The sequence below is a fragment of the Pseudorca crassidens genome, chromosome 5, assembly GCF_039906515.1.
Source record: "Pseudorca crassidens isolate mPseCra1 chromosome 5, mPseCra1.hap1, whole genome shotgun sequence".
NCBI lineage: Eukaryota > Metazoa > Chordata > Mammalia > Artiodactyla > Delphinidae > Pseudorca > Pseudorca crassidens.
The window spans coordinates 148,764,423-148,785,580 of NC_090300.1; the positions used below are offsets into that span (position 1 = coordinate 148,764,423).

Below are 21,158 nucleotides of genomic sequence, written 5' to 3' on the forward strand. Positions count from 1 at the left end.
CCTGTGTCCCAGGCTGCAGTCCTCACAAACCCCAAATAACTTTCTTTTTATTTCCATCAGGTCTCCCTTTCTGAAACTGTGTTTAACGAAATCATTGTGTTTTTCACGGATGAAACATTTCCAACGTAGAAGATCAGCGAGGACAGTGCAATGGCGAGGACTGAGCCACCCTGTACCCACTTTCTATGTTAACCTGTTACCATCTGCCAGGCTTGTTTTAATAACCTTACGGTTGAAATATTTGAGAGTAAATTACAGACTTGATGACGTTTCACGCATAAGTACTTCAATCTTCACCTCTAAAAAAATAAGAACTGCTTTCTGCATGACATAATACCATTACCGAATCCTGTTCAAAATAGAACACCAAGCTAAAAATAGCTTCTAAACATCACCATATGCCCAGGCCATATTTACATCTCCACAGTTTTCTGAAATTGTCTTTGACAAGCTGTTTGCCCCCTAAGCTCTGAACAAAGTTTAAGGCTTCTTTCCGGTCCTTTCTGTCCTGTGTCACACCGAGAATGGGTGCTAAAGCTAGTGTTCTACAATCACTTGAAATGATTTGTTTCCTTCACGAGATTATATTATTAATAAGATATGCACTTAGGTTTACTTTTTCTCAGCCTGTTCTCAGGATCAGGAGATTTTCCTTTGTAATTTAATTGTTCGATATACGAAATATTGACCTGGTTCAAAGGTCAAAAGTCAAAGCGTTCCCTGGAGAGGTCGTGCTCCCAGCCTGTGCCTCCGCCCCACTCCCCGTGGGCTCCCGTTGTCATCAGTTTTTAGTTAGTTCTTTCAGTGTTTCGTCTTGTGACACCATTCCCATACAAAAGAGAGTGCACTGAATTCACAGACCTCCGCTCTGGTTTTCACTTAACAGCACAGCCTGGAGATTATTTCCTGTCGTTCTCCATCCCCTGCAGCAACTGGGTTTTCCGTCTTGTAGATCTGCCACAGCTGCAAGCAGCATCTCACACCTAGGCCTCCGAAAGCTTTCCAGTCCCACAGGTGCCAAGAAAACCCCCCACGTTTGTCATCTCCTGCTCTTGCATGTGTGCGCATCCCTAGGACAGATCAAGGGAAGCACACCGGTCACTTCGTTAGATCTGGCCAACTGCCTCCATAAGCTGTGTCGTGTTGCATGTTCACGGCCCCTCGCCCCACAGCCTCGCCAGTAAAATTAGCCGTCACACCTCTGGGGTTTTGTCAACCTGATGGCTGAGAACCGGGACTTCAGAAAACAGATTGACATTTCTCTCACTACAAATGATGCTGAGCTTTCATTTATGTGTTGAGGGCCTTTGGCACCCATTTATTTTCTGAGAAAAAGAGTATTCCTGGCTCTTGCCCCCTAGTCCATGGCTCTTGGTTTTTTCCTTCCCCATTTCTGGAAACTCTCTTCGTATTAAGTAGATTAGCCCTTAGAGACAACCGGCAAGTGCTGTTCTCAACTTGTCATTGGTCTTTTGCCTTTGTTTTTTTGTTGTTTTGTGGTGTGTGTGTGTGTGTGTGTGTGTGTGTGTTCAGGAATGTTTTGTATGTAAAATAATTGAATTTATTGATCATTTCCTCTGTTGATACTGAATTTAGAACAATATTTAGAAAGGATTTTTCCATACCCAAGTTATGAAGCAATTTCCATGTTTTCTTCTAGAGCCTCTATGGTTTCATGTTTTATGTTTGTATCTCTGATCCACTTGGAGTTTATTCTATAGTGTATAGGGCGACAAGGATCCAAATGGCTATCCACGTTACCCAATACCTTTTATTACCTTTTCCCCAACCTGAGCTGCTGCCTTTATCATACTTAAACTCCACGTGTGTATCTGGGTCTGCTTTTGGGTCTTCTAGTGTGCCCCACTGATCCGTCCATTTAGGTACCAGTACCACACTTTTAATTATGGACACTTTGCAGTATTTTAAACAGCTGTAGGGAAAGCCCCATTCCCCCCTCCATTGCTAATCGTTTCCAGCATTTTCCTGACTCTTTTTGTTTATTTTTTCATAGGAGCTTTAGAGTCAATTTTTCTAGGCCTGGAGGAGAGGAAGAACCCTTTTGTATTTTTAGTTATAAATTAACTTAAGACAACTTGACTTCTTCATAACGAGTGTTCTGGCCCAGAGACATGCCCTGTATTTCCCTCTTAGTCTACTCCAGTGCGTTTCGAAGTGAAGCTGACTCCCTGGGAGTTTTGCATATTTATTGGGAATTCCTGACTATTCTATCTGCTTTTACTATTGTTTGGTCATTGTTTCTATGAGGACAACTGATTTCTCTATGTTAATGGTATACCCTGCTACGTTAGTGAATTCTTTTATTGTTTTAGTAGTTTCTCAGCCTTGATTTTACGAGAACTACAATCTGCACTGGAGAATGGAGGTCATTTTAATTCTTCCTTTCCAATTCCTACGTGCGTGTGTGTGCGCACGTGCGTGTGTGTGCGTATGTGTGTGTGTGCAACTGCATTTGATGATGCTTCCAATAGGATTAAGTAGTAGGGGTGTGGTAGTGGTTGGTCACGTTCCTGACTTCTGTGGGAATGCCCCAGCGCACCCCATTAAGATACTGGCTTTTTTCTATTTGACCATAAAAGATTATGAAATAAATCTTCTTTTGCGTATATGAAGATGGTCATGTAATCTTCTATCAATACTTAGCTCCCTTTGAAACCTGGTGGTTCAGGGATGGACGGTGGAGAGGAGCAGTTAGTTAATAAAAGATAATTATTCTATGTGAATTTGTCTGCATAGACATGCTGTAATTACTTACTCAGTGCTGGTAAGTCATAGAAAATTATCTTTTCATCCAGGTTTTCAAGTGCTTTTGCCTAGAGTTATAAGTAATCTCTTAAGATTTAACTTTCTCCGTCTTGATGGTCATTCCTCCTCTTTTTAGAGTTCTTGTTACGTGTATTTATGGCTTTACTTTTTTCTCTGGATTAGGTTAGCTAGTGATTTATCTATTTTGTTGGTAATTTTCAGAGAACTGGGGTTTTATTTGTTAATTCTACTGTTTTTCTGTTTTCCAACTCGATTTCTGACTTTGCCTTATTAATGCCTACTTTCAGTTTACTCAGTAGTTCTTAATTTAAATTTTTGAGTTGAACACAATGCACTTATTTTCTTTCTTTTGTTTTTCTTATTATAAATATAAAGCTATACGTTTGTCTCTGAGCACTGCCTGAGCTATACTCCCTAGATTCTGATATGCCTCCATTATCACCATTTCCCAGCATTTCTGAAATTGGTTTGCATTTACCCTTTGACTCTTGACACAATAGTTTTGTTTGTTTGTTTATTTGTTTTGCGGTACGCGGGCCTCTCACTGTTGTGGCCTCTCCCGTTGCGGAGCACAGGCTCCGGACGCGCAGGCTCAGCGTCCACGGCCCACAGGCCCAGCCGCTCCGCGGCACGTGGGATCTTCCCGGACCGGGGCACGAACCCGTGTCCCCTGCGTCGGCAGGCGGACTCTCAACCACTGCGCCACCAGGGAAGCCCGACACAGGAGTTTTAAACAAAGTTTTAAAATGTACAGGAAGATGAACATTTAATATTTCTGTTTTGATTTCTAGGCTTATCATGTTGTTTACACTACTTCTGTCTGGAATTGAGATTTTTATTGTTGCCTGATGTATGGTCCATTTCCATGACTATCCTATGTGCCCTGGAAAAGACAGTGTAGTTTCCTCCTGAGAGCACAGATTTCAACAGTTTCCGTAAAGCTCGCCACGCCGTGCAGTCAGTACTTCTACGTGCTTCCTCACTTCCGTCCCCTTGATCTGTCTTGGACTACAGAGGAGTATTACATCTCCCTCTAGCAGGATTTCTTTCTGTCTCTCCTATTATCTCCTGCAGTTTCTGCCTTGTGACGATTGTTGCTGTCACTTGCAGCATAAATAGCATGGCTGTAAGGCAGCCATCTTGAAGGGGGGGCCACACTCTGCTGTGCTCTTGTTCTCGTTTACTGCTGCTTGGCCCCAGCTCTATCCTGTACAAATCACAGTCATGACCCCTGTATTCTTCTACTTAAGTCACCTTTACTGAAACATATTTACACACAGTAAATGAGCCCATCTTAAGTGTGAGGTTAGATAAGTTTTAACAAGTGAGTGCTCCTGCATGGCACCCCCCACGATCAAGAACATTTGAATCACCCCCAATCCCAGGCAGCCGGCGACACCCCAGGCAGCCACTGATTTTTTTCTGACACTGTAAATTAGACTTGTCTCTTCACAGGCATATATTGTGGAGTAATACAGTACGGTCTCTTTGGTGTCTGGCTTCTTTCACTCCACGTCAGAGTGTTTTTGAGGTCCACCCATGTTGTCACATGTGTCAGGAGTCTGTTCCTTTCCATTGCTGAGCACAGTCAGTTTCCACTCTATGGTGTTCTGATTACCCTTGACACACGGATGGTAATTGTTTCCAGGTTTGGACTCATGAATGAAACTGCTATAAACTTTTCTGTTCAAGTCTCAGTTTAGACCAGTATTTTCATTTTTCTTGGATAAATACCTAAGAGAAGACTTTCTGGATTGTACGGGAAGTATCTGTTTAACCTTTTAATCAACCGTTCTCCAAAGTGTTTGTACCATTTCACATTTCCATCAGAAATGTATGTATCACAGCTGCTGCATCTTTGTCAACAATATTGCCAGCCTTATTAACTTTAACCATTTCTGTGGGAGTGTAGTTGTATCTCACTATGATTTTCATTTCCTTTTGCCTGATGACTAATGAAGCTGAATACTTTTCATGTACTTACCGACTAGTCACTGCATTGTGAAGTGCCTGTGGCGATCTTTTGCCCAATTTTGTTGGGTTGTACAGATTTGTAGTTCTGTTTATGTAGTTGTGCATGAGTTCTTTTAATAGTCTGAATACCAGTTCTTTGTTAGACATACTTTGCAAATATTTTCTTCCACTCCATGACTTGTCTCATCATCATTTTCTCAATACTGTCTTTTTATAAGCAGAAAATTTCAATTTTTATAACATCTAATACCCAATTTTATCTTATAGCTATTGCTTTCTGTGTCCTAAAAAAATCTTTGCCTAACCCCAAGTCATGAGGATAATCTCTCCTATCATTTACAGTTTCCGCATTTACACTTAGGCCTTTGATCCACCTCAAATTACTCTTTGTGTGTTTGATGAGTGTGTGTCTGTGTAGAGGGTCTGTGAAAGGAGAGCCACAGATGGGGCAGGGTGTCGATCCACAAATCTGCATCAACTCCAAATCACTTGCTGACCAGCTGCATGTGTTCAGGGGAGAGTGCAAAAGACCCAAAGAAAGCAGAAGTAAAGAGGGAAAGAAAGCAAAGATTTAAGCTGGTGGGGAATGAAAACTTTTCAACTCATGGTGCAGGAAAAACCAAACATCCATATATTAAAAAAAAAAACCCTAAAACGTATACACATCATGGACTTTCTGTGATGATACAGCAAAAAGGACCCAACATCACTTCTGTGATACTTCTGCCCAAAATATAATGATATAAATACATAACCGGAAGCTAATCAAAGGGAAACATCTAACTACCTCAAGTTGAGGGATGTTCTACAGAATAACTGGCCTATATTATTCAAAGATGTCGCAGTCATAAAACACTGGGGAGGGCTAAGGAACTGCTTCATATTAAAACAGACTAAAGATATGACAACTAAACGCAACATGTGATCCGGGATTGGATCGTGTGCCAGGAAAAAAAAAAACTATAAAAGATATTATTGGGATAATCATCAAAATTTGCATATGTTCTGTGGATTAGATGATGGCATTGTAATCAATATTAAATGTCCTAATTGTGATCATTGCACTCTGGGTATGTAAGAGGTTGTTTTGATCTTAGGAAACACACACTGAAGTATTTAAGGATAAAAATAATACCATCTATACTCAGTAATGAAGTTAACTTTTGTTTAGAAGTTGTAATAAGCAACTTTTGCAAATGTACTAATGGCCACACGATTCAAATGTTTTCAACAAAGCTTCCATCTGGAACAAATTTACTAATACCACTTAATCATGCAAGGAAAAGAGGGCATGTAAAGAAAAACCCCAACAAACAAGTAACTAACATATTTCAGTGTGTATTTCTGTAGCAGTTCAATTTCTATTGTTTTCTGAATACCCAGAGTAACCCAAAATGTTCCAAATGAAAGAGGTGAACACACAGAGCCAGCCTCACACAAGCTAAGGACTACATTTCTCTTGGGGAAAAAAAGGTAGATGTTGCTAAACTGTCCCCCAAAATGTTTGCAAAAATGGAGTCCTACTGACAGTACACAGCCATGACCATTTCTCCACACATTCATCAGTTATGAACATTTGTATATAAGTCTTTGTGTGGACATACACTTTCATTACTTTTGGGTAAATTCCTAGGAGTAGAATGACTGGTTCATATAATAGACATGGTTAACTTTTTAAGAAACAGACACACTGTTTCCAAAGTGGTTGTAACATTTACACTCCCACCAGCAGTGTATGAGTTCCAGTTGCTTCACATCCTCATCAACATTTGTCATGATCAGTCTCTTAAATCAGTCTTTCTAATGTGTAGCGGCATCTCATTCTGGTATTTCCCTAACGACCAATGATGCTGAGGATCTTTCATACGCTTATTTGTTATACACGTATCTTCCTTGGTGAAGTGTCTCTTCAGATCATTTGCCTATTTTTTTAAACTGAGTTGTTAGTTTTCTTATTATTGAGCTTTGAGGGCTCTTTATATAAGCTGGATAAAAAAAACCTTTATCCGATATATGATTTGCAATTATTTTGTCCCAGTTTGTATGCGGCTTGTCTTTTCATTCCCATAGCAATGTCTTTCAAAGAGCCGACATTTTAATTTTGATGAAGTCCATTTAATCTTTTAAAAAGTGGATCATGATTTTGGTATCATACGTAAAAACTCTGCTCAACCCAATATTTTAAAAATAAGTTTTATACTTTTATGTTTTAAATAATCTGTTTTGAGTTAATATTTGTATATGGTGCAAGATATGGATCAAGGCTCATTTTATTTTGCATGTGGATATCCAATTGTTCCAGTACCATTTGTTGAAAAGACTATCCTTTCTTCACTGAATTACATTTGCTCTTTGTAAAAGTTAGTCGTGAATATTTGTATAGGTCTATTTCTGGACTCTATCTGTTCCATGATCTATTTCACACCAGTACTACACAGTCCCAATTACTATGGCTTTGTAAGTCTTGAAATCAGAGTTAGTCCTCCAGTATTCTTTTTCAAAGCCGTTTTGGTTATTCTAGATCCTTTGCATTCTCACCTGAATTTTAAAATCAGCTTGTCAGTATCTATAAAATAGCTGTTGAAATTTCGTTTGAATCAATAGATTAATTTGGGGATAATTAACATCTTAATAATACCATGAATATAGTATATCTCTCCATCCATTGATTTTTTTTTAAATCAAGAAAAGATGTTGAATTTTATCAAATGTTTTTTTCTACATCTTTTGAGATGATCATTTCTTTCTTTTTTAGTTTGTTTCTGTGATGAATTACATTAATTGATTTTCAAAATCAACCAACCTCATAATGCTTCATGTATTTAAATTTTTAAAAACATTTTAATTTGAGATAATTGTAGATTCACATGCAGTTGTAAGAAACAATACAAAAAGATACTGTGTACCGTTTACCCAGTTTTCCCCAATGGTTACATCTTGCAAACTATAGTACAATGACGCAACCAGGATATTGACATTGACAGAGTCATAATACAAAACAGTTCCATAGACACAAGAATTTCCCCTATGTCCCTTTTATAATCATAGCCACCTCCCTCCAACCTCCAGCCCATCCTTAACTACTGGCAATCGCTAATATGGTCTTCCTTTCTTTAATTTTGTAATTGCAAAAATGTTATACAAGTGGAATCATAGAGTATGTGATCTTTTGGGTTTTTGTTTGGTTTGGTTTTGGTTTCGGGGAATTTTGTTTTTTTAAATTAATGGGTTTTTTTTTTTCCCTTTCAGTTTTACTGAGACATGATTGACATACAGCATTGTATAAGTTTAGGGTGTACAGCTTAATGATTTGACTTACATACATCATGAAATGATTATCACAAGTCTAGTGAACATCCATCTCATATAGATACCAAATTAAAGAAACAGAATAAAATTTTATGTGCGTATGAGAACTCTTAGGAGCTACTCTCTGAACAACTGTCAAATATAACCTGCGGCAGTATTAATTATATTACATTGTATTTACATTACATCCCTAGTATTTGCTTATCTTATAACGAAGTTTGAACCTTTTGACTGCCTTTATCCGATTTCCCCTCCTTCAACCCCCCACCTCTGGTAACCACATATCTGATCCTTTTTCTTTCAGTTTGTTTGTATGTTTGTTTGTTTTTGAAGTATAATTGACCTACAACACTATGTTAGTTCCTGTTACAAAACATAGTATTTTTTTCTACACATTTCAAAATGATCGCCATAAGTCTAGTTATGTCGCCACACAAAGATCGTACCTAGTAATTGACTATAATCCCCACACTGTACATTTCATATCTGCAACTCATCTATTTTGCAACTGAAGTTTGTACCTCTTCATCTCCCTCACTCTTCTTCCCTCCCTCACCCTCCTCTCCTCTGGCAACCACCTCTTTGTTCTATGTGCCTATAACTCTGTTTCCATTTATGTTTTTTCATTTGTTTTGTTTTTTAGATTCTACATATAAGTGAAGTCATACAGTATTTGTGTTTCTCTGTCTGACATATTACTTAGAATAATACCCTCTAGGTCCATCCATGTTGCTGCAAGTGGAAAGATTTCCCTCTTTTTATGGCTGAGTAATATTCCATCATATATACCACATCTTCTTTATCCATTCATCTACTGGTGGGCACTTGAGTTGCTTCCATATCTTGGCTATTGTGAATAATGCTGCAGTGAACATAGGGGTACATGTGTCTTTTCTAATTAGTGCTTTTGTTTTCTTTTGATAAATTGCTGGATCTTATGGTAGTTCTATTTGTAATTTTCTGAGGACCCTCCATACTGTTTTCCATAGTGGCTGCACCTATTTACATTCCCACCAACAGTGTAGGAGAGTTCCGTTTTCTCAACACCCTCACCAACACTTCTTATTTGTTGTCTTTTTGATAATAGCCATTCTGAGAGGTGTGAGGTGATATCTCATTGTGATTTTCATTTGCATTCCCCTGATGATGATTAGTGATGTTGAGCACCTTTTCATGTGCCTGTTGACCATCTGAATATCTTCTTTGGAAAAAAACTTTTATTCCAATCCTCTGCCTAGTTTTTTATTAGGTTGTTTGTGTTAGTTTGTTAGATGTTGTGTTGTATGAGTTCTTTGTATATTTTGGATATTAACCCCTTATCAGATATATCATTTGCAAATGTCTTCTCCCAATTATTAAGTGGCTTTTTCATTTTGTTGATAGCTTCCTTCACCGTGCAAAAGCTTTTTAGCTTGATGTAGTCCCATTTGTTTCTTTTTGCTTTTGGTTCCCTTGCTTGAGGAGACATAGCCAAATACACACACACACACACACACACACACATACACACACACACACACACATATATTACTGATACTGATAGCAAAGGGACTACTGCTTACGTTTTCTTCTAGAAGTTTTATGGTTTTGGGTCTTACATTTAAGGCTCTAATCTATTTTGAATTTGTTTTTGTGCATGGTGTGAGAGAGTAGTCCAGTTTGATTCTTTTGCACGTAGTTGCCCAGTTTTCCCAACACCATTTATTGAAGAGGCTGTCTTTTCCCCATTATACACTGTTGCCTCCTTTGTTATAGATTAATTGTTCATATAAGCATGGGTACGTTTCTGGGCTCTCTATTCTTTTGCATTGATCTCTGTGCCTTTTTTTGTGCCAGTACCATAATGTTGATGACTGTAGCTTTGTAATACGGTTTGAAACCTGGGAGCGAGATACCTCCAGCTTTGCTCTTCTTTCTCAAGGTGTTTTTGGCTATTCAAGGTCTTTTTTGTTTCCATACAAATTTTAGAATTATTTGTTCTAGCTCTGTGAAAAAATGCCATTGGTATTTTGATAGGGATTGCATGGAATCTGTAGATTGCCTTGAGTAATTCTTCTACTCCATGAACACAGTATATCTTTCCATCTGTTTGTATCGTCTTCGATTTCTTTCATTAGTGTCTTATAGTTTTCTGAGTACAGGTGTTTTACCTCCTTAGATTTATTCCTAGGTATTTTATTCTTTTTGATGAGACTGTAAATGGGATTGTTTTCTTGTCTTTCTGATAGTCCATTGTTAGCATATGGAAATGCAACAGACCTCTGTATATTAATTTTGTATCCTGCAAATTTATCAAATTCGTTGATGAGCTCTAGTAGCTTTTGGTGGTGTCTTGAGGATTTTTGTATGTTTAGTTATCATGTCATCTGCAAACAGTGACGGAGTTAATTTTCCCTTTCCAGTTTGGATTCCTTTCTCTCTTTTTCTTATCTGATTGTGGTGGCTAGGACTTCCAGCATGTGATCTTTTGAGACTGGTGTTTTTTCACTCAGCATAATTCTCTAGAGATTCATCTAGGTGTTGTATATATCAGTGGTTCCTTTTATTTTTGAATTTTATTTTTTTATACAGCAGGTTATTAGTTATCCATTTTATACATATTAGTGCCTATATGTCAATCCCAATCTCCCAATTCATCACACACCACCACCACCACCACCCCGCCACTTTCCCCCTCTTGCTGTCCATACGTTTGTTCTCTACATCTGTGTCTCTATTTCTGCCCTGCAAACTGGTTCATCTGTACCATTTTTCTAGGTTCCACATATATGTGTTAATATACGTATTCCTTTTAACTACTGAGTAGTATCCCATGGTATACATGTACCACAGTTTGTTTAACCATTCACCCACTGAAGGACATCCAGGTTGTTTCCAGTTTGAGGCTATCACAAATAAGCTGCTATATATATTTGTAAACAGGTTCTTGTGTGAGCATTAGTCTTCATTTCTCTGGGGAAAATGCCCAGGAGTGCTATTACTGGGTGGTAGTTGCATATTTAGTTGTTGTTGTTGTCGTTGTTTTTAATTGCCAAACTGCTTTCCTATACCATTTTACATTCCTTCCAGCATTGGATAAGTAATCCAGTTTCTCCTCATCCAAAAACCATTTGGTGCTGACACCACCCTTCACTTTAGCCATTCTGATAGATGTGTAATGATATCTCACTGTGGTTTTAATTAGTATTTCCCTGATGAATAATGATGTTGAACATATTTTCACATGCTTATTTGCCATCAATTACCTCCTCAGTGAAATGTCTCTTCATGTCTTTTGCCTATTTCCTAATGGGATTTTTTTTTTTTCCTGTTGAGCTTTGGAAGTTCCTCATATACTCTAGCTACAAGTCCTTTGTTAGATATGCGGTTTGCAAACATTTTCTTTAACTCTATAGCTTACCTTTTCATCCTCTTAACAGGAGCTTTCACAGAGCAAAAGGCTTCAATTTTTACAAAGTCCAATTTATAAATTTTTCCTATTATATATCATGCTTTTGGTGTCAAGTCTAACAACTCTTTGCCTAGTGCTAGATCTTAAAATTTTTCTATTTTTTTCTAAAAGTTTTGTATTTCTGTGTTTTACGTTTATGATTCGATCCATTTTGAATTATTATTTGTATCAAGTGTGAGACTTAGGTGGAGGTTCATTGTTTGACTTACAAGCTTCCAATTGCTCCAGGACTATTTGTTGAAATGGGAAGCTTTCCTCCATTGAACTGCTTTTGCACCTTTCTGAAAAAAAATATTTGAGTACTCTTTCAGCCCTGCCCTCTTGCTTCTCTCCCTCTCGGATCCTGACCACCTAAGTATCAAATCTTTTGTCACAGTCTCACAGGCCCCTGAGGTTCTGTTTTTTGTGATCGGGGGTTTTGTTCTGGAACATTATCTCTGTTGTTCATATTGGGTAATTTCCATTGTTCTACCTTTCCCCTGTTTCCTCCATTCTACTGTTGAACCCATCACTGAGCTTTTGGTTACTGTAGTTTTCAGTTCTAAAATTTCCATTTGGTTCTTCTTTACATCTTTTATTTATTGGGTGAGACAATGTATTCAATTTCTTTGCTGAGGCTTCCTATTTTTCATTTGTTTCTAGCATTTTCATCATGACTGATTTAAACTTTCACAGATAATTCTAACAACATCTCTGTCATCTCAGTATTGGTATATATTGTTTGTCTTTTTCATTCCGTTTGAGATCTTCCTAGTTCTTGGTATAATTAGTGATGTTTGACTGAAATCTGGACATTTTTGTGTTATGTTATGAGACTCTGGATCGCACTTAAATCTTGTTTTAGTTGGCTTGCTTTGACAGTGCTCTCAGAAGGGGAAGGGACACTACCTTGTTATTGCTGCGTGGAAGTAGAGGTCCAGGTTCCCCACGAAGGCTTCCGTTGATACCCAAAGGGAGGGGAGCTCCTTGTTACTTCTTGGTGATGAGGAGTTCCAGCTCTCCTTGTGGTCTCCACTGATACCACACTGGAGGTGGCCTCATCGCTGTTGAGCCATGTGCAAGTCCTAACTCCTCAACAGGCTCCTATGACTCCACTCCAGTGAGGACAGGGAGACATACCTCATTACTGCTGGTCAATGAAGTATGCCAGCTCCCCCATCCTGCTCTCTCAGGTCTTCTCCCATTTGTCTTCTCCACATTTCTGTCTGTTGGTGGTGGTAAGCCACTCTAGGTGTTCTTTCAGTCTTCCCCTCTGCTGGCCACTCCATTCTACCCCAGGAGGCATTGCCACTACAGGGGTTGGGGCAGGAGGAAAAGGGTGAGAAAAGCTCTATCCTCTTTGAACTCTCACCACCTTTCCCAGGGCTTCTGACTCCCATCTCCTTCAGCCCCCTACTGTTGGCAGGTTCAGTGGGCATCTTTCCCAATACTCTGACTTCTGTCCTCTCTCTCCACAGCTTCCAGTCAGGGTGGAAGCAGGCGCTACTTTGTCACAGGGAGCTGATCTCTCCTTCCCTTTCAATAGTGAAGGCTTTTGCTGTTATTTCCTTCACTTGTTCAAACCCCCCTTGTTCTTCATATTCTTTGGGTTTGAGGGTAGCAAGAAAAAGAACTGGCTTGGGGCTTCCCTGGTGGCGCAGTGGTTGAGAGCCCGCCTGCCGACGCAGGGGACACGGGTTCGTGCCCCAGTCCGGGAAGATCCCACATGCCGCTGAGTCTGTGCGTCCGAAGCCTGTGCTCCACAGCGGGAGAGGCCACAATGGTGAGAGGCCCGTGTACAGAAAAAAAAAAAGAACTGGCTTCATCAATCCTCCTAAGCCAGATGTGGTTGACAACTCCTCAAAGGTGTGGAGTAGTTGCTTTGATCCCTAGCTTATGGATGAGGAAACTGGGGACTTCTTCCAGAGCCACAGGCAGTGAGTGACGGGGCTATGCATGGAGCCTTCTCACTCACATCTTATACTTTTATTTCTTCAATATGGGAGGGGCAGAACCAACATTTCCTGATCAAAAATGGAGAGTGATATATTCAGTAGGAGATGTCTTGGCAGAAAGAACATTCACTTTCTTGTAAAGAACTCCTTGACAAGCCCTAAGGTAGAAGGGCAAAGGGGTTGGCCCCTTCTCCTCCCGCTGTGAGCAAGGAGGGCAACAAGGCTTCAGAAAAGAAAGGAGGGGCTTCCCTGGTGGCACAGTGGTTGAGAGTCCGCCTGCCGATGCAGGGCACACGGGTTCGTGCCCCGGTCCGGGAAGATCCCACATGCCGCGGAGCGGCTGGGCCCGTGAGCCATGGCCACTGAGCCTGCGCGTCCGGAGCCTGTGCTCCGCAACGGGAGAGGCCACAACAGCGAGGGGCCCGCGTACCGCAAAAAATAATAAATAAAAGAAAGGAGGTGATGTGGAAATACACCACAGTAGAGAGGAGTTTAGAGTCACTCGGGGAAATGTGGGAGGGAAGGAAAAACGCAGGGGCTGTGTAGCGAGTGAGCGTGGGGGAGAGCAGAGTGGACTTCAGAAGGTCAGGCACGTCTTAGTGTTTTACATGAATCCCCTCCCCCACCACCCGTGTAGCACTTGGTACGGTCCACAATGCCCACCGAGAACTTTTGATGGGTACCAAGATGTAAGGAGTCCTGCTCCTGGTGGACCTGGTGGATGTAGAGTAGGACTGGGGACAGTGCACAGACCTGTGTGCTGTGGCACAGAGGTCAGGAAATGAAAGTGCCCATGAATTAGCAGGAATGTCCAGCAGACAGCCTTGGGTTTTCACCTAGCTGAGGTCAAGCCAAGTGTATCTGGATCCTTGCAGAATTCAAACTCAAACTTGCTAGCTTCCAGACTTTAGCCCTTGACTGTCGTGCCAGAGGCACTAAGCTTGACACTTGAGAGCACGGGATCAGGAGCGGACCACCTGGACTCAGATCTTGGCCGTTGGTGCCTCCATTTGCTCATCTCTGATGTGGGAGCAATCCTAGCAGCCACGGTAGACCGCTGTCCTGAAGGCTACAGTGATCTCTGTAAAGCAGCTAGGAACTACCTGGGCATGGTAAGTGTAATGGAAAGCATTTAAATATGCAAATCCAATTAAAGTGTCTATCCCATGACTGTGAGATGAAGGGACAAGGGGATTGTAACCGCACGTTACCCTCCAGAAGCTCTTAGAACATACAGCCACCACCATCTACCCTCTTGCCTTCTGCAAGGCCACTTCTAGGTCAGGTCCCCACTACTTTTGCCTCAGTGTTGCTCTCCTGTGGGTTCTGTCCCTGTGCTGTGCATATTTTTCATCTTTTGCCAGCTGGATCTAATGAGGTTTCCTCTCAGGCTTGCGTTTGATCTCCGCTTCTCCCATCTGGTCCCCAGATGTGCCAGGAGAGGCCGTGGGAGTGGCTGTGATAGTGTTATTCAGACTTCCCTCCCTGGCAGAGCACATGCGGGGTGTCTGCGCTGAAGATGGCAAGGCCTGAACTGCTCCAGGAGACAGAGGGCAAGACATATGACTGATTCTCCATGTGTCGGGCCACACCCCACCGACGCGGTAACCACGTAGACCCAGAGCAGAAGTCCGCAGAGAACTGGAGCGGCACGTGGACTCCACGGGCTGCCCTGTCTTCCAAGCCCTCAGAGCAGAGGTTTTCCGCTGGCTTCAAGGCAAAGAGTGGCCACGTGGGGAGGGGTCCCTTAAAATCTGCCATGCCAGGCCCCGCCCCGTCCTTGGGCCGGAGCCTTGGAAGGAGCGCAGGTGACTTTAACGAGCAGCCTCTGACTTGGAAGAGGCCTTAGCATTCCTCACATGCTCTGGAAGCTACGGAAACCAAACAAAACACTTTGTCCAAACCGCCACTTGGAGGAAGATGAGAGCCGCTGCCGCTGCCCCGGCATTCCTGCCGCGGGGGACGAGCTCCCCACCGGCTTTCTGGGGAACTCGGGCTGGCAACGCTGCTGCAACGCTCACTGTGTCTCCCAGACCAGCTCCCCGGGCGAAAATCCCTCGGACACCGTGGGGCCGGAGCGTGTCGAACAGAGCCGCAGGAGGGAGGCTCCGGCTGCCCCGCAGACGCTGACGGCGCCCGCAGGACCCCGCCCGTGTCACCGCGTCCTGACCGGACAGTGCACCCCACGCGACCCCACCTCACGGGGTCCCCTCCAGAGACCACTCACGGGACCCCACTCGGGGCCACAGCAGGCGCACGTGCCCGCGCAGCCCGGGAGCCCCTCCTCCGGCTCCGTCAGGAGAGCCCTTCCCAGAATCCCCCAGGGGCCTCGTCCTCACATCCCATTGGCCAGAGAGGCATCACGCGTGTGTGTGCGTGTGCGTGTGCGTGTGTCTCTAAGCCAATCAGCCCCGGCTCCGCTGGGGACTCCCCGCCTCAGGGCCCCAGGCTGATGCGCGCGGAAGCTGCTCGCGCGAAGCCGGGCTTGTGCCGGTGTTGAGAGCCCAGCCCGAGGCGGACTGTCCTGAGCCTGGGCCTGCGGCCGCAGGGGTGGCCGCCTGGACAAGGTGGGACTCTCAGAAGGAACAGGAAACCCTCGGCCTCGGACCCCGAGCCTGCGGGCTTGAAGCGCTTGCATCTCCTGGTGGTTGGTCCAGCACTGGTAACCTTTATGTGAGGACTCACAGTGTGCGGACGGACGCAGCCCCAGCAGTTTACTGTCCTTTAGGTGGTGTGACCCTCACAGCACCCCGTGTGACAGGCTTGAACGTGCTCGATGGACAGATGAGAAAACTGAGGGCAGAGCCCGGATATGAAGCCCAGGCTGCCTGATTCCAAGCCTGTGGGGTGATGACTCCACTGATGGCGCCCTGTGGTCAGTCACATGGTCAGCGTCTCTCACAGGTCTGCACCTTGCTCCTCACTGGAGATTCAGTTAGGGATGAAAAGCACAATGATATAATTGTGTCAACATTACTGTGGGCTATTGCTGGACACTGTTCTAAGTGCTCTGATACAGCCACCTTATAAAATGACTCCCGTTCCTTTCCATACTTAGCAGATGAGAAAAATGAGTCCTGGACAGGTTAAAGGTACTTACCCAAACTGGCATGGTTAAAAAATTGGAGGCCCAAGATCTGAATCCAGGATGCCTGAATTCGGGGCACTTCACCACAGTCTAGGGTGGGTTTCAGAATGGTTTCTGGGCTGGGTGTGTCATTCACTGGTGATCAGATCAAATCTTTCCTAACCTTCCAGTGTTTGGATGGACTCAAAGCTTTCTCAATATCAGGAACTTAAAAAGGAAAGAGTCCCTCCAAGTCTAAATGTAGGAGATGTCCCTGACATGAGCGGAGAAAAGGAATCCCCATGACGGAGGTTTCTGATTTCCATCTTAGCAGCATGAATCACGTGGGGTGGTTGGATGACCGGGACTGACTGCAAGACCTAAAGTCTACAGGAGGACTTCTTAGCTGTGTAGCTTCCTCCGACTGGCTTCTGCTGTTGCTGGTCTGCTTTGCTGCAGTGACAGCAGCAAAACTGTTTTCTTTAAAATGCCTTGCTTAAAAGAGCCCTCAGGAAGATGTATCCTACTCAAAAAAAAAAAAAAAGAATGGGACACAATCATGGAAGTACAAGTTAAAAATTAATGAGGCTCTACTGTACACCCAACCAAATGGCAGAAATCTAAAAAGACTGATAATACCAAATGCTGGTGAGGCTTTAAAACAGCCGGAACTCTCACACACGGCTGAGTGTAAAATGGGCCATCACTTGGCAAAACTGACAGTTTCTGCTGAAGCTATAGATGCATCTCCCTATGAACTAACAAGTCCGCCCAAGGTAAAATCAGAAAAAATTGCATATATACCTACCCCCAAAAACCCTACAAGAATGTTCATGTTGGCTTTGTTCATAACAAACCAAAAACTGGAAGCAATAGTCCATCAACTGGATAATGAATAAATCAACTGTGGTATGATTCATCAATGGAACATTACACAGCAGTGAAACAATGGACACATGGCAATATGGATGAATAAATCAACTGTGGTGTAATTCATCGATGGAACATTACACAGCAGTGAAACAATGGACACATGACAATATGGATGAATCTCACAGACACAACATGGTGCACACTATATGCTTTCAATTGTATTAAACTTAAGAACTGGCAAAACCAATCTATCATGCTAGAAATCAAAAAAATGGTTATCTCTGGGAGGGAGTATTGACTGGGAATCATGATGGAAATGTCCTGTATCATTTTTTTTTTTTTTTTTTTTTTTTTTTTTGCGGTACGCGGGCCTCTCACTGTTGTGGCCTCTCCCGCTGCGGGGCACAGGCTCCGGACGCGCAGGCTCAGCGGCCATGGCTCACGGGCCCAGCCGCTCCACGGCATGCGGGATCCTCCCGGAGCGGGACATGAACCCGCGTCCCCTGCATCGGCAGGCGGACTCTCAACCACTGCGCCACCAGGGAAGCCCAAAATGTCCTATATCTTGATCTGAGCGGTGGTCACAAAGTATAAATGTATGTAAAATTCATTGGGTTATAAACTTAAGATTTGGGCATTTTGCTCTAAGCAAATGATTTCTCAATAAAAAAGAAGACAAGAGAAGTTAACAATGGTTAACTTAGAGATTGTTTTTATTGTGTTATTTACTTTTGGAAAAAAAAGTAAGTGTTTAAAATTCTAAAATTATGAGGTAAACCTCTTTGTGTTCACAAGGTAAGATATCCATGACATACTGTTGACTGGAAAGAGCATGTAACAAAACACGAAGTACAGGAGATTTCTGATTCAGATCAGAATGGGAAAGACCTTCATTCCCATAGGGCCAACAAGAAAAACCAAGACAAGATAAAAATTGTACATTTATATAAGAGTAAGAAGAGGGGAAGACAGAAGGAAGCCTTGAGAACTGGATTCCAGAAAGAAACAATCATGAGTGAGCAGAGAGACATGACAGCTCCCTGCTTCCACACTGAGGTCTGGGTAGAGTTAGCCTGCCATGGATGAAAAACCTTCATGGTAGCAGAGGGCTGTGAGCTGGACTTTGGGTGGCAGTATGGACTGATGGCACGAGCTGGAGTCTAGAAGAGCCACAAAGGCAAGGATGGAGAACTCAACCTGAACAATTCTCCTCCCCCACTCCAGGTCTTGCCATGAAAGGGGCATTGGAGTAGGGGTTGCTAAGCAGAGAGAAATCAAAAAGTCCCATGCTTTCTTTCAGTCAATAGAGTTGAGACTACAAGCAACCCTTCCCGGCCCAAATACCGACAAGATCCAGAAGACTATAGCTCAGGATTTGAGGCTGGGCTAATCCACAGGTTAACTCAGTCTGAAGAAAGATGCAATTTCTCTGGCTCAGCTAGAGGCTAGCTGAATGCACCTTTACTGCATTCAGAGGAAACGGACTTCAGTCTCTAAGGAACAAACAGGACAAAACAAAAATACTTCATCTTTATTATTCTCTTCTACACAGTTTGCAGAATACAATAAAAACAATTATAAAACATGCAAAAAGCAGAAAAATGTGACCTGTATTTAAGAGAAATTACATTCTTTAGGGGAGACCATTGATTGTTCAGTTACTGGAGTAAGAATAAACTAAAACAATTATTTCAAATCTGAGTGAACAGATGGTATATTTTAGGAAGTGAATGTCAACACTAAAAAAAAAAAAAAAAAAAAAAGGATGGGCTTAGGTTGGACAATGCAGTAGTCAGAATCAGTGAACTTGAAACAAAGGTCAGTGGAAATTATCCAGATTGGCCAAGAGAGAAAACAGAGTTTAAAAACATGACCAGAACATCTGTGAAATGAAAGATTTGTATCAAGTAGCCTGAGATACAAGCACTTTGGAGTCGAAGAACAAGAGGAAAGAGAGACCATGGAAGAAAAATACTTGAAGAATGGTTGGCCGAGAACATTCCAGTCTTATGAAAAGCCACAAACTGCTGAAAGCCAAATATAAAGAGAAACATATGTCCGAGGAAGAATACGCATTACATAGAGCAATGGCTTTTCTTAAATGGCTGGTTTCATTGGAAACATTTGGAGGCAGAAGGCAACGGGGCAACACGCTTACAGTGCTGAGGGAAAAGCAACTTCAATCTAGAATTCTGTAACCAGCAAAATCATCCTTCAAAAAGGAAGGCAAAATAGAAATTTTCAGATAAACGAAAGTTAAACAAACAAACCTCTGTAGCAACTGAACCTCCACGACAAGAAACACTAAAGGTAGGTTTGGGGACTGAAGGGAAATGATACTGAATGTAAACATGGAGCCAAGGCAGATGCTCAACTGCAGCACTGTTGACATTTGGGGTAAATAACTCTCTGCTGTGGGGACTGTCCTGTCCATCATCCCTGACCTCTACCCACTAGATGCCAGCAGCAGCAGCCCCCAGCTGTGACAACCAAAACTCTCTCCGGTGGGAATGAAGTCTGCAGAAGAAAATGAAGAACAAAACAAAGGGTGACGGACGGAGTGAGTGTGTCACCCCCAGATTCATATTTGAAATCCTAACTCCCAGTGTGACGGTATTAAGAGGTGAGGCCTTGGGGTGGAGCCCTCGTAAGTGGGGTTGGGGCCCTTATGGCAGAGAGCTGTCTGCCCCTTCTGCCACTCGAGGACACAGCGAGAAGTCGGCCATCTGCTCCCAGAAGAGGCCCTGCAGCTGTACGCCACGCTGCTGGCGCCCTGATCTTGGACTTCCAGCCGCCAGGACTGTGAGAAATAAATTTCTGTTGTTTATAAGCTACCTACTCTATGGTACTTTGTTATGGCCGCCCAAACTGACTGACAGGAACTCTGTAGGTTAATATAAAAGAATATTTTCCTGGGTTTTTAGATTTTGAAAAAAAACTGAGTTAAAAACAATGATAACAACAGCAAATTTTGTGGTTTGTAATTTATTTAGAAGTAAAATATAAGAAAAAAATTGAACAAGGGTCAGAAGAGGATAAATAGAAAAATACTGTTGCAAGGTTTTCATATTACAGTGAAATGGTGAATGTTAATTCAAAGTAGACTGATAAAATAAGTATATGTGTCATTTATAAAACAACCACTAAAAATATATAGTTAAAACCCAATGTTAGATGGGCTTCCCTGGTGGCGCAGCGGTTGGGAGTCTGCCTGCCGATGCAGGGGACACGGGTTCGTGCCCCGGTCCGGGAGGATCCCACATGCCGCGGAGCGGCTGGGCCCGTGAGCCATGGCCGCTGAGCCTGCGCGTCCGGAGCCTGTGCTCCGCAACGGGAGAGGCCACAACAGTGAGAGGCCCGCGTACCGCAAAAAAAAAAAAAAAATCCAATAGAAGAGAAAGAGTGGAATAGTTATTTTTTAAAAGGTGAGAAAGGAGGAACAAAAATAAACAAATAATAATAAATAGCCAGGCAGTAATAAGCAAACCTTATTAATAATGAGTAAATGAAAATGGCCTCAATCCTCCAATTAGAAGGCTGAGATTGTCAAACCAAATTTCTTTTAAAAGTAAAAGCCAATTATATGTCATTTATAGGAGATATCATAGAGATATAAATAGGTTCAAATCTAAAGAATGAAGAAGTTTGAAAACATTAATCATAAGAAAGCTGGAGTGGCTCTATTCATAAAAACTGAAGTAGGTTTCAAGACAGGAAGTGCTAGTTGTGACAGAAGAACACTTCGTAACGATAAAAGCATTAC

General features: G+C 42.4%; 1 long non-coding RNA gene across 1 annotated transcript; it reads left to right on the top strand.

Moving 5' to 3' along the window:
• The first annotated feature begins 19,117 nt into the window (after positions 1-19,117).
• LOC137224607 (uncharacterized) lies at positions 19,118-20,225 on the top strand. Its single transcript, XR_010943401.1, has 2 exons — positions 19,118-19,705; positions 19,853-20,225. It is a non-coding gene; the product is annotated as an uncharacterized lncRNA (long non-coding RNA).
• Positions 20,226-21,158: the final 933 nt, after the last annotated feature.